This window comes from Narcine bancroftii, chromosome 3 (genome assembly GCF_036971445.1).
Source record: "Narcine bancroftii isolate sNarBan1 chromosome 3, sNarBan1.hap1, whole genome shotgun sequence".
Lineage (NCBI taxonomy): Eukaryota > Metazoa > Chordata > Chondrichthyes > Torpediniformes > Narcinidae > Narcine > Narcine bancroftii.
Window position 1 is genome coordinate 259990226 of NC_091471.1, and position 13739 is coordinate 260003964.

The 13739-nt window shown below is 49.7% G+C and overlaps 1 protein-coding gene across 5 annotated transcripts in view; it reads right to left on the reverse strand.

Moving 5' to 3' along the window:
* The window catches only part of sin3b (SIN3 transcription regulator family member B), a 59652-nt gene extending 46184 nt beyond the window's left edge, over positions 1-13468 (reverse strand). For 3 of the 5 annotated variants that reach the window (XM_069927808.1, XM_069927809.1, XM_069927805.1), the window contains exon 1: positions 13286-13370. The gene's annotated coding sequence lies outside the window, so the exon portion shown is untranslated. The other 2 variants (XM_069927806.1, XM_069927807.1) reach the window with 2 other exon arrangements.
* Between the last annotated feature and the right edge of the window lie 271 nt (positions 13469-13739).

The following is a 13739-nucleotide window of genomic DNA, read 5'->3' on the forward strand; positions in this document are numbered from 1 at the left end:
GGCAGATGGGACAGAAGTAGTGATCAGTGAAAGACTGCAGAAGTGGGGAAAAGGGCAGGGGAGAAGTAGACTGGAAACTGAGTAAGAGATCACATAAAACATCTGAAATCAAGGGTCAAAAACAATAAGCACTTAAGACTACACTGAAGTAAATCATGTCTTGAAACCTGTTGGAACAATGTTAGGAATTGTGAGAGCCATTCAGCTCCTTGAATACATTACAAGGGACAATGAGGTATTCAATCTCTTAAACCAGCTTCTCTACAGCTCAACACCTTTCTTCAACCACCCCTTGTGATAAATTGACACAACTAAATTATTTCAATCACAAAAAACAGACTGAGAGGTGGTGCACATGTGTCAAAATCCCAAGTTGATGACTTTATATTGGAAAGATTAGATATAAACTGTGTCAAGATTCAGAGAATAGAGTTGGAGAAGAGGCAACACAAGGCAAAGTTTGTGTTAAGTAGAAAGTGGGAATAATTATACAGCAACACTCCTAAACCCACCAGTCCTCTACCCCAACATAGAGCAGAACCTACCAGTACTTTATTCCAATGTCATAATGGTACATGGTCCCATCAGTACTGGAACAAATTACAACAGTGACATACTATCACCTTTAAACAAAAGGGCCATTTTCATCTTAATTGTAGTCAGCACTTTGGCTTGGCTTCGCAGACGAAGATTTATGGAGGGTTATGTCCACATCTGCTGCAGGCTCGATGGTGACTGACAAGTCCGATGCGGGACAGGCAGGCACGGTTGCAGCGGTTGCAAGAGAAAATTGGTTGGTTGGGGTTGGGTTTTTCTTCCTTTGTCTTTTGTCAGTGAGGTGGGCTCTGCGGTCTTCTTCAAAGGAGGTTGCAGCCCGCCGAACTGTGAGGCGCCAAGATGCACGGTTGGAGGCGATATCAGCCCACTGGCGGTGGTCAATGTGGCAGGCACCAAGAGATTTCTTTAGGCAGTCCTTGTACCTCTTCTTTGGTGCACCTCTGTCTTGGTGGCCAGTGGAGAGCTCGCCATATTTCACGATCTCCATTCTGGAGATGCGACTCACCCAGCACAGTTGGGTCTCCAGCACCACTACTATCGAGTTAATGGAGAGAGACCAGTATTATCTATATTTGTCAAACTGATCTCCAGATAGAGCTCATAACTGAAAACTTTTTTAAATTACTGGCTATTTTATTTTGTGAAAACTTTTAAAGTCTTGCTGTGCTGATGGACGTCTCAGTATTGGCTCAGAGCCCCAGCTACTTCTTCTAGATCCAGGTTCAGCCAGTTGAGATTTCCAAGGCTGGAAAACCTGATAGAGCAAGAATTGTCCATAAACAGTAGAGTCCAGCATTAAGCCCCAACACAATTTTTCAAAGTTAGATCCTCCCACCTGCAGTAGCCTCCCACATCAGCCATGACCACACCAAGTTATGACAGTTAAAGGAATCCTCATCTATCAAGAGGTTTGGGAGATATTCTGATGGTGGCTGAGATTTTTTTTCATGATCCACAAGTTCCACGTTTACCAACACAGGGATTGAATTTAGGACCAGGGAGGTTACACTGCAACTGTTCAAGTTACTGGTCAGCTCTGGTCTCCTTACTTGAGGAAGGACATTCTGGCCTTAGAGGCAGAGGAGGTTCATCAGGTTGATTCCAGGGATGAGGAGAGATTGAGTCAACTTGGACCATATTCACAGCAATTTAGAAGAATGAGAGGAGATCTTACAGAAAAGCACAAAATCAAGAAAGGTAAACCCAAGATTAGAGATTGGCAGGTTGTTTCCATTGATTGAGAACTAGGGGACAGAGCCTCAAGATTTAGGATGGAGATGAGGAGGAACTGCTTTTCCCAGAGGATGGTGAATCAACGGAATTCCCTGCCTATTGAAGCATACAGGCTACCTTAGTGAATATATTTAAGACAAGACTTGATAGCTTTTCACATAGTCCGAAAATTAAAGGATATGAAGATAAGGCAGGTAGTCCATCATCAGATCAGCCATGATCTCACTGAATGGCTTGCAGGCTCGACGGGCTGGCTGGCCGACTCCTACTCTTATTTGTTATGTTCTAACATTTTTTGAGATTTGTGCCAAAAGACTGTTAGGCAGCCAGGAATGCCCTATACCAGGGGAAAGAAGAGACCATGAATTTATAGACCTTTAGGCTTAACTCTGGGGCTATAACTGTAATAATGGCTGCAGTGTGTGCCACTGACAAGATGTGCTGCAGCATTTAGACGGCACCTCCCAAAACCATTTCATCATCACCAAATGTCAAAATAAAAGCACTGCTGATGAGCCACACCACGCAGGCTCCAGTGACACACAAAAAGAAATGCTGGGAGCAGTCAAGCAGCACCGGTAGAATGAACTAACGTTAATATTTTAGGTCAAAGACCCTTCCTCAGAGCTGAGAAAGAGAGAACATAAATTAGCCTGAGTGTCTCCAAAGACTCAAACTGGTTCTCTATCATCTTCCCACAGTCAATTAGGGGCGATCAAGAAATGGTAATCCAATTCCAAGATAGAAATTCACTCAAAGTCCTAAAATCCGGACTACTCAGGGATTGGGTCATTCCAGATTTTTGGATTCTCAGGTTGTACTTTTAAAATTCAAATTTAAGGAGGAATAAAGAAGAGATGAACAGGTAAATTTTGATAGTTCATTCATTAGCAAATACAGCACGTTTCATTTATCAAAATGAGCAGTTTTAAAGAAAAATAAAGTCAATAGCGTGGTCTTGTAGTATAATACAAGACATGTAGTATAATGGATCATGATCATCAGGTGCCTCGCCGTTCACCATGGGCAATCATGTCTCTCCATCCATCATGATCTTTGACCCTCCGAATTGTAATTGTTGTCTCCACTGTTCTCCTTCGGTGAAGGCTCCATCTTTGAGCAGAGGCAGTAGTTGATGTTGAATTCATGATTATACAAGGGAAAAATACTGAAGTGGTTTCCTGTTGCCTCCATCAGTTTCAGTGTCCATACTGGATGGGTAACCCTGGCTATTAATCAGCAGATTCATCTGCCCAGCGTTTTTAGTTTTACAACCATAAATTCCAATTTGTAGAATCTGCTTGTAAAAAAACATCCACCATTTGCAATCTATGGCTTCCCATGACCCTGATTGGGAGGCTATACAGGTACTACACCTTGCCCAAGGATGACCTGTTGGCTATCAGATACTTTCTAAAAATTTTTCAAGGCCTGCTATCTATTCTACTACAAGGGAACGAATGGAGAGAAACAGAAGGGGCCACTTGTCCACACATGTTATAAAACTAAGCAAGTTGAAAGTATGATTTGAAAAATTGAAAATGGCAATATTGGAAATACAATTACTTTAAACAATGACTGTTAAGGAAGACATCAAAAGAGGATTTGTGCAAGATGGTACATTCTGATATGAATCAGGAAACTAAATATTCTTTGCCTGCTCCAAATGATGTTTGACCAAGGTACTGCATAACTAAAGCATAACTTTGGTAAACAAGAAATCTGCAGATGCTGAGAAATTGGAGGAACACAGGGAGTCAGGCAATAGATACCGTACATATGCTTGTAGTAGTCGACTTTGATGAACCAATTTTATGGGTGAAATTTAGGGGGTCAACTATTACACGCATACTGCTTTTGACTGTGGCAAGTACCTGAGTCGTTCAGGATGTCAGGAGCTCGGGTGGGCAGGCAGCCGGGGCATAGGTGAGAGTCTGCGGTCAGGGTGTTGGAGGCTTCAGAGTTTGGGCAGCAAGGGGCCTAGGTGAGAGTCTGCAGACGGGGCGTCGGGAGCTCCAGTGGGCAGGCGGGGCATCGGGAGCTCTGGAGGCCGGGCGGCAGGGGCCTGTAATCATATACATACATGAATAGTTTAATTTCTCACATCTTTCCAAAGATGTGAACTGAAGAGACTGGGGAAGAGGGAGTTGGCTCACAAATAGGGAAAGCTTGAAGACCATGTGTGAGGGAGGATAAGGCAGGTGATATGTCTATTTTAATGCAAGGAGTATTGAGAACAAAGCGAATGAGCTTAGAGCGTGGATCAGTACTTGGAGCTATGATGTGGTGGCCATTACAGAGACTTAGATGGTTCAGGGACAGGAATGGTTACTTCAAGTGCTGGGTTTTAGGTGTTTCAGAAAGGACAGGGAGGGAGGCAAAGGAGATGGGGACGTGGCACTGTCGATCAGAGATAGAGTCACAGCTGCAGAAAAGATGGACGTCATAGAGGGATTTTTCAAGGCCTGCTATCTATTCTACTACAAGGGAACGAATGGAGGCCTCAAATTGGATAAAGTGCAAAAAGAAATTCATTATGATAGTCTTAGCGATAGTAAAAAAATGTATAATGTCAACTTGGAAAATGGAAGAGAGCCTGAGAATACAGCAATGGTACATGGAAATTAATAAATGTATTCCATTGGAAAAAAACAACATAATTTAAAAAATAAAGTCACAATGTTTGAACAAATTTGGGAACCATACACGGAACATTTCAGAGAGAGCTTGCCTACGACCTCCATCCCCTAAAATGAGAATGAAAATGATAAGATGACAAAATTACTAGATTCAGTGTGTAAGAAATAGATGATGCATTTTTCTCATTTATTTTCCTTTGTGTGAAGATATTGTTTTATGCTTTTATTGTATTGTATATGTTGAATATTTATGGGTTTTGGAGGGGGGTGGGTAGAGGAGAGGGAGGGAAAGGGGGGAAAAAGGGGAAGACCCCTGTGTAAATTTAATGAGAAACGTTTGTACATATTTTGATTGATATGGTTTATAGTGTGAAAAATAAAAAATTATTTTTAAAAAAATGGAGGGATTGTCTACAGAGTCTCTGTGGGCGGAGATTAGGAGCAGGTAGATCTCAATAACTTCATTGGGTGTTTTTTTATAGGCCGCTCAATATGAACTGGGACATGGAGGAGCAGATCTGGAAACAGATCATGGAATGGTGTAATAATGAGTTATTGTGATGGGAGATTTTAATTTCCTAAAAATTGATTGGCATCTCCATAGAGCAAGGGGTTTAGATGGGGTGGAGTTTGTTAGGTGTGTTCTAGAAGGTTTCTTGACACAATATGTAGGTGAGCCAACAAGAGGAGAGACTGTACTTGATTTGGAATTGGGAAATGAACCTGGGCAGGTGTCAGATCTCTCAGTTGGAGAGAATTTTGGTCATAATTCTATCTCCTTTACAATAGCATTGGACAGAGATGGGAACAGACAAGTTAGAAAAGCGTTTAAATGGAGTAAGGGGAATTATGAGGCAATCAGGCAGGAAATTGGGAAGAGGTTCTCAGGGAAAAGTACGGAAGAAATGTAGCAAACGTTCAGGGGATATTTATGTGAAGTTCTGCATAGGTACGTTCCAATGAGGCAGGGAAGTTATGGTAGGGAACAGGAACCGTGGTGTACAAAGGCTGTAATAAATCTAGTCAAGAAGAAAAGAAAGGCTTATAAAAGGTTCAGAGGTAATGTTAGAGATCTAGAAGATTATAAGGCTAACAGGAAAGATCTTAGAAAGGAAATTAGGAGAGCCATAAGGGGCCATGAGAAGGCCTTGGCGAGAAGAGGATAAGAAAGAATAGGATCTATCAAGTGTGACAATGGGAAAGTGAGTATGGAACTGGAGGAAATAGCAGAGGTACTTCACGCGGGCTTCAGTATCCACTTTGGAAAAGGATCTCGGTGATTGTGGAGATGTCTAGCAGAAGATTGAAAAGTTTGAGCATGGAGATATTAAGGGAGAGGATGTGCTGGAGTTTTTGGAAAGCATCAAGTTGGATAAGTCGCCAGGACCAGATACTGTGGGAGACGAAGGAGGAGATTGCTGAACCTCTTTGAAACATCACTGGAGACGGGAGAGATTCCAGAGGATTGGAGGGTTGCAGATGTTGCTCCTTTGTTCAAGAAAGGGAATAGAGATAGCTCAAGAAATTATAGACCAGCGAGTCCTACTTCAGTGGTTGGTAAGTTGATGGAGAAGATCTTGAGAGGCAGGATTTATGAACATTTAGAGAAGTTTAATATGATTAGAAATAGTCAGCTTGGCTTTCTCACGGGCAGGTTGTGCCTTTCAAGCCTGATTGAATTTTTTGAGGACGTGACTAAACACATTGATGAAGAAAGAGCACGAGATGTCGTGTATATGGATTTCAGCAAGGCATTTGATAAGGTTCCCCACGCAAGGCTTATTGAGAAAGTAAGAACTAGATTGCCCACAGAAGGCAAAGAGTGGTTGTGGATGGGCCACATTCTGCATGGAGGTTGGTGAACAGTGGTGTGCCTCAGGGATCTGTTCTGTGACCCTTACTCTTCGTGATTTTTCTAAATGACCTGGATGAGGAAGTGGAAGGATGGGGTTAGTAATTTTGTGGATAACATCAAGGTTGGGGGTGTTGTGGATAGTGTGGAGGGCTGTCAGAGGCTGAGAAGTGGCAGATGGAGTTTGACCCAGATAAGTGTGAAGTGGTTCATTTTGGTAGGTCAAATATGATGGCAGAATATAGTATTAATGGTAAGATCAGAGGGATCTTAGGGCAGTGTCCACAGGACACACAAAGCAGCTGCACAGGTTGACTCTGTGGTTAAGATGACAAACAGTGTATTGGTCTTTTCATTAATCGTGGAATTGAATTTAGGAGCTGAGAGGTAATGTCGCAGATTTATAGGACCTTGGTCAGACCCCACTTGTGCTCAATTCTGGTCGCCTCAGTACCGAAAGGATGTGGAAGCCATAGAAAGGATGCAGAGGAGCTTTACAAGGAAGTTGCCTGGAAAACAGGTTGAGTGAACTCAGCCTTTTCTCATTGGAGTGATGGAGGATAAGACGTGACATGATAGAGGTGTATAAGGTGATGAGAGGCATTGATCGTGTGTTTTTGCTTTATTTATTTTACGCAGGGAGTAGGTACAGATGAGGTGTCAGGGTTTGTTTTTGCTTTATTTATTTTACGCAGAGAGTGGTGGGTGTGTGGATGGGCTGCCAGCAACGGTGGCGGAGATGAATACGATAGGGTCTTTTGAATAGGAACATAGGGCTTAGAAAAATAGAGGGTTATGGGTAAACCTAGTAATTTCTAAGGGAGGAACATGTTCAGCACAACTTTGTGGGCCGAAGGGCCTGTATTGTGCTGTATGCCTTCTATGTTTAATTGTACCCTGTCCTTGCACACTCGCTGATTCAAAGTACACTACTTCAGAGTTCTCCACGTTGAACATACACTGACAAACTTAACCTCCAAGTTCACACTAAAATAAAGAATTGTATGTCTAAATTTAAAAATTTTACAAAATTAAACTAGATGTGAAAGAACCTTCGTATTAAAATTACATTCATCACATTTGAATTAAGAGTTTACCACTGTAGCTGGTGTCTCAGTCACAGGGTGACATCTATCTGAGTTGTATCAGCACAAGTTTAAAATAATTTGGGATTTAAAAACAGTATCACACCTAAAGATACTTTTGCACTTAGGTTTTCTATAATCACTTCAGCAATCTTGAGATTCATTTCACTTAGTTCAGAGAAAGGAATAAACCACTAGTCTCCATCAGGTGCAAATATGCTGCTTCAGGAAGCCTCTGCAAACCAGGCTCCATCTCACAGACATGACACAGCTTATTTTTAAATACTTTCTGCATTGTAAAAAAAAAATCAAATGAGTTTACATCAAATGAAAAAATGAGTGGTTCAGCATCATTTTTCTATGACATTTGGTGACTGATAAATCAGGAGAAATGGTCACGATTATTAATAAACATTTGGTGATAAACATATTTTCAGGTTTATAATAATTAAAGGTAATTATTACTAATCTTGAATATATCTTGGTTAATTTAAAAACAAATTCTGTCCAACTGTTGTGGTTGATTGAAGACTTTGTGGTTATAATTCTTGAAAAAAACTTGCATAATTTCAAGACGGACCCCAAACAGAAAATGTGCTGCACCATTTATTAAATGAATGGATCCAGAACAGTGCAAATGACTCACTGAACAAATGAGGAGTTCTTAACTCCAGGGAGGAAAGGATCACAAGCTATTATGCACTTAAAGTCACAGAACAGAAGCTCCTGGATGGCAGGAGAAGGAAATAGTGGAGGAAAAAAATTAAATGTCAGCGTCGCATTTATTAACTCCAAGACCAAGGATCAAAACATCCAGTATTGAACTGAAGTAAAACACAGAAGTCTGCAGACTGGAGAAACTCAGCAGGTCAAACAGTGTACTTTATATAGCAAAGTTACATAACTAACGTTTCAGGCTTGATCCCCTCATCAAGGTATGAGCAAAATGTAGGCAGGCACCAGGTTCAAGCCCGAAACTCTGGTTATGAATCTTTATCTTTGCTATATAAAGCCCGCTGTTGGACCTGCTGAGTTTCTGCAGCGTTGTGTTTTTGCAGCATTTAAATGATTCAATAATTTATTGAATAAGAATTTATTCTGTCACTGCTCTGAGACCAACACAGTACTTGATTCAGACAGCAAGTCATCACTTCTTTACCACCAAGCAGAATAGCAAAATGAAAATTTGCAAGACACCACCACGCTGGCTCCAAGCAATCAATAGCAGTCAACAGAAGGACTTTGGAACAGCTGAAATGCATATAGCGGTTATCATATTGACACGACCATTCATTTTCATTCTCAGCAACTGGTGAGTATTGAACACAGAGCAAAAATTAGATCAAACATAGACATTCAGGATCAAACTGTTCTTTAAATCCATTTAGTAACTATCTAACTGTAGATAAGGAAAAAGAATCAACAGCACAGATTGCACGTTAGCTTTTCTAACCGAGTAACTAGTGATTAAACATTGCTCTGAAATCGATGACGGGCTTCATAAACGACAGCCGCTCACATCGCATTCTATTCCTGCTTCAGTCAGCATGTGTCTCACAGAATATGATTCTCAGAAGCCAGCAATGGATTAACAGATTCACTTAGGAGAATGTAAATCAGGAAATCAAGCCTGAAAATAGCTATTTGAACACAAACCAAGGCAAGTGGTGGGGGGGGGGGGGGGGGGGGGGGGAGGCGGTTATGACAAAAGGCCAAGGGAAATAAAATGTGGGTTACAGGAATTCAAGGAGGGTGACAGGATTGAGTGAGGAGAAACTGGTGCCAACAAGAAGGGATTGGTGGGAGGAGAGATGAGGCCAACAGAGAGGCTGACATGAAGAGCATTAAAAACTGAGAGGAGAGATTGGAGATGGCAGGGAATTTGTTGGGGGGGGGGGGTGGGGATAGCCTTGGCAGAAAAGAGGGGAGGGGTAAAGGAGGAGGATGGAACCGACAAATTGGGAGGGGAGGGGTAAATGAGGAGGTTAGAACAGACGGATTGGGAGTGGAGGGGGGAAATGAGGAGGTTGGAGCCAACATATTGGGAGGGGATGGGGGGGAAACGAGGTTGGAGCTGACGGATTGGGGGGGGGAAACGGGGAGGTTGGAGCCATCGGAAGGGGAGGGGTAAAGGAGGAGGTTAGAACAGATGGGGGGGGAATAAGGAGGTTGGAGCTGACGGATTGGGAGGGGAGAGGGAAACGAGGAGGTTGGAACCGACAGATTGGGATGGGGGGGAAAACGAGGAGGTTGGAGCTGACAGATTGGGGGGGAAACGAGGAGGTTGGAGCAGATGGATTGGGAGGGGAGGGGGGAAATGAGGAGCTTGGAGCCAACAGATGTGGGGGGAGGAATGAGGAGGTTGGATCTGACGGATTTGGAGGGGTGGGGGAAAGGAGAAGGTTGGAACCAACGGATTGGGATGGGAGGGGGGAAACGAAGAGGTTGGAGCCAACAGATTGAGATGGGAGGGGGAAATGAGGAGGTTGGAGCCGACGGATTGGGATGGGGGGGGGAAATAAGGAGGTTGGAGCTGACAGATTGGGAGGGGAGGGGGAAACGAGGAGGTTGGAACCGACGGATTAGGATGGGGGGGGAAACGAGGAGGTTGGAGCCGACAAATTGGGAGGGGAGAGGGAAAGGAGGAGGTTGGAACCGACGGATTGGGATGGGGGGGGAAACGAGGAGGTTGGAGCCAACAAATTGGGAGGGGAGGGGGAAACAAGGAGGTTGGAACCGACGGATTGGGATGGGAGGGGGGGAAACGAGGAGGTTGGAGCCGACAGATTGGGATGGGAGGGGAAAACAAGGAGGTTGGAGCTGAAGGATTGGGAAGGGAGGGGGAATGAAGAGATTGGAACCGACATATTGGGACGGGGGGAAAACAGGGAGGTTGGAGCTGAAGGATTGGGAGGGGAGGGGGGAAATGAGGAGCTTGGAGCAAATGGATTGGGGGGGGAAAACGAGAAGGTTGGAGCTGATGGATTGGGAGGGGAAGGGGGAAACGAGGAGGTTGGAGCTGACAGATTGGGATTGGGAGGGGAAAACGAGGAGGTTGGAACTGATGGATTCGGATGAGAGGAAGGAAACAAGGAGGTTGGAGCAAATGGATTTGGGGGGAGATCAAGCAGGTTGGAGTTGATGGATTGGGAGGGGAGGGGGGAAATGAGGAGCTTGGAGCCAACAGATGGGGGGGAGGAATGAGGAGGTTGGAGCTGATGGATTTGGAGGGGTGGGGGAAAGGAGGAGGATGGAGCCGACAAATTGGGAGGGGAGGGGGAAACGAGGAGGTTGGAGCCGACGGATTGGGCGGGGAGGGAGAAACGAAGAGGATGGAGCCAACGGATTGGAAGGGGTGGGGTAAACGAAGAGGTTGGAGCCAACGGATTGGGAGGGGAAATGAGAAGGTTGGAGCCGACAGATTGGGAGGGGGAAATGAGGAGGTTGGAGCCGACGGATTGGGAGGGGGAAACAAGGAGGTTGGAGCCGACAAATTGGGAGAGGGAAACAAGGAGGTTGGAGCCGACGGATTGGGAGGGGGAAACAAGGAGGTTGGAGCCGACGGATTGGGAGGCGAAATGAGGAGGTTGGAGCCGACGGATTGGGAGGGGGAAATGAGGAGGTTGGAGCTGACAGATTGGGAGGGGGAAAAAGAGAAGGTTGGAGCCGACAGGTTGGGAGGGGAAGGGGGAAATGAGGTGGTTGGAGCCGACAGATTGGGAGGGGAGGAAACAATGAGGTTGGAACTGACGGATTGGGAGGTGGAAAAGAGGAGGTGAGAACTGACGGATTGAGAGGTGGAAACGAGGAGGTTAGAACCGACTGATTGGGAGGGGGGGAAACAAGGAGGTTGGAGTTGACAGATTAGGAGAGGAGGGGGGGAAATGAGGAGCTTGGAGCCAACAAATTGGGGGGGGGGAATGAGGAGGTTAGAACTGACGGATTGAGAGGGAGAAACGATGAGGTTAGAACCAACTGATTGGGAGGGGGGGGAAACAAGGAGATTGGATTCGACAGATTTGGGAGAGGAAGGGGGAAATGAGGGGCTTGGAGCCAACAAATTGGGGGGGGGAAACGAGGAGTTTGGAACCGACGGAATTGGTGAGGATGTTGGACCTGAACAGATAGGAGGGTGGGGTTAGGAGTCAAGGAATGGAGGGAGAGGGGGACGCGGTGGGGGGGAGGGGGACGCGGTGGGGGGGAGGGGGACGCGGTGGGGGGGAGGGGGACGCGGTGGGGGGGAGGGGGACGCGGTGGGGGGGAGGGGGACGCGGTGGGGGGGAGGGGGACGCGGTGGGGGGGAGGGGGACGCGGTGGGGGGGAGGGGGACGCGGTGGGGGGGAGGGGGACGCGGTGGGGGGGAGGGGGACGCGGTGGGGGGGAGGGGGACGCGGTGGGGGGGAGGGGGACGCGGTGGGGGGGAGGGGGACGCGGTGGGGGGGAGGGGGACGCGGTGGGGGGGAGGGGGACGCGGTGGGGGGGAGGGGGACGCGGTGGGGGGGAGGGGGACGCGGTGGGGGGGAGGGGGACGCGGTGGGGGGGAGGGGGACGCGGTGGGGGGGAGGGGGACGCGGTGGGGGGGAGGGGGACGCGGTGGGGGGGAGGGGGACGCGGTGGGGGGGAGGGGGACGCGGTGGGGGGGAGGGGGACGCGGTGGGGGGGAGGGGGACGCGGTGGGGGGGAGGGGGACGCGGTGGGGGGGAGGGGGACGCGGTGGGGGGGAGGGGGACGCGGTGGGGGGGAGGGGGACGCGGTGGGGGGGAGGGGGACGCGGTGGGGGGGAGGGGGACGCGGTGGGGGGGAGGGGGACGCGGGGGGGAGAGGGGGACGCGGGGGGGAGAGGGGGACGCGGGGGGGAGAGGGGGACGCGGGGGGGAGAGGGGGACGCGGGGGGGAGAGGGGGACGCGGGGGGGAGAGGGGGACGCGGGGGGGAGAGGGGGACGCGGGGGGGGAGAGGGGGACGCGGGGGGGGAGAGGGGGACGCGGGGGGGGAGAGGGGGACGCGGGGGGGGAGAGGGGGACGCGGGGGGGGAGAGGGGGACGCGGGGGGGGAGAGGGGGACGCGGGGGGGGAGAGGGGGACGCGGGGGGGGAGAGGGGGACGCGGGGGGGGGAGAGGGGGACGCGGGGGGGGGAGAGGGGGACGCGGGGGGGGGAGAGGGGGACGCGGGGGTGGGAGAGGGGGACGCGGGGGGGAGAGGGGGGAGAGGGGGACGCGGGGGGGGAGAGGGGGACGCGGGGGGGAGAGGGGGACGCGGGGGGGGAGAGGGGGACGCGGGGGGGGAGAGGGGGACGCGGGGGGGGAGAGGGGGACGCGGGGGGGGAGAGGGGGACGCGGGGGGGGAGAGGGGGACGCGGGGGGGGAGAGGGGGACGCGGGGGGAGAGAGGGGGACGCGGGGGGGGAGAGGGGGACGCGGGGGGGGAGAGGGGGACGCGGGGGGGGGAGAGGGGGACGCGGGGGGGAGAGGGGGACGCGGGGGGGAGAGGGGGACGCGGGGGGGAGAGGGGGACGCGGGGGGGGAGAGGGGGACGCGGGGGGGAGGGGACGCGGGGGGGAGGGGGCAGGGGGGGAGGGGGCGCGGGGAGGGGAGGGGAGGGGAGGGCGAGGGGAAGAGGGCCCTAAGGTGGGGAGTGGGGGCGGGCCCTAAGGTGGGGAGTGGGGGGCGGGCCCGATGTTGGGGCCCATCCCGATGGAGGAGGGGGGCCGGTCACGTTGGAGGGAGGGGGGTGGTGGGGCCGAGGGAGTAGTGGTGCCAAAGGGATGGCAATGCTGGGCACAGACGGAGAAGAGTGATTGGAACCGACCGGGAGAAGGTGGGAGGGGGGCGTGTAAGGGAAGCGGCGTCCAAACCCAGGTCGCCCCCTCGCCCCTGCCTCTCCGCTCCATCCTATCCCAGGCCCAAAGCCCCACTCTCACCCGCCGCTCCGACCCGGGACACCGCGCTCCCTCTCTCGGTTCCGGCTCCTTGGCCGCGGCGGCGCCCCGCTTCCGGTACGGCAAACTAACCCTTCCGCGAGCTTGGGCTTCCACCAGCCAATCGGAACATGGAAACTGCTCGTCCCTTCCAGAATAAGGTTCGGAAGGCGGCCGGAGACACGCTGATGGTTCCTGTTGCGGGGTGATGAGGAGGCCTCGGCCTGCAGGGCGAGAGAAGGCGGGTTGTGTCTGGTCGGCACTCAGCGATGCTCCTTTCCCTGCCTATACCGTCCTATCAACAGATGAGAAACATGGGAGATTTAAGAATAAGCAGGTAGATAGAGTAATAAAGAGAGCTTTTGCTTATTGTCCTTCATAAATCAAAGTATTGAGGCGAGGAGTTGGGATGTTCTGGTAAAGTTTTATGACATTGTTGAGGCCAAATTTGGAGAAT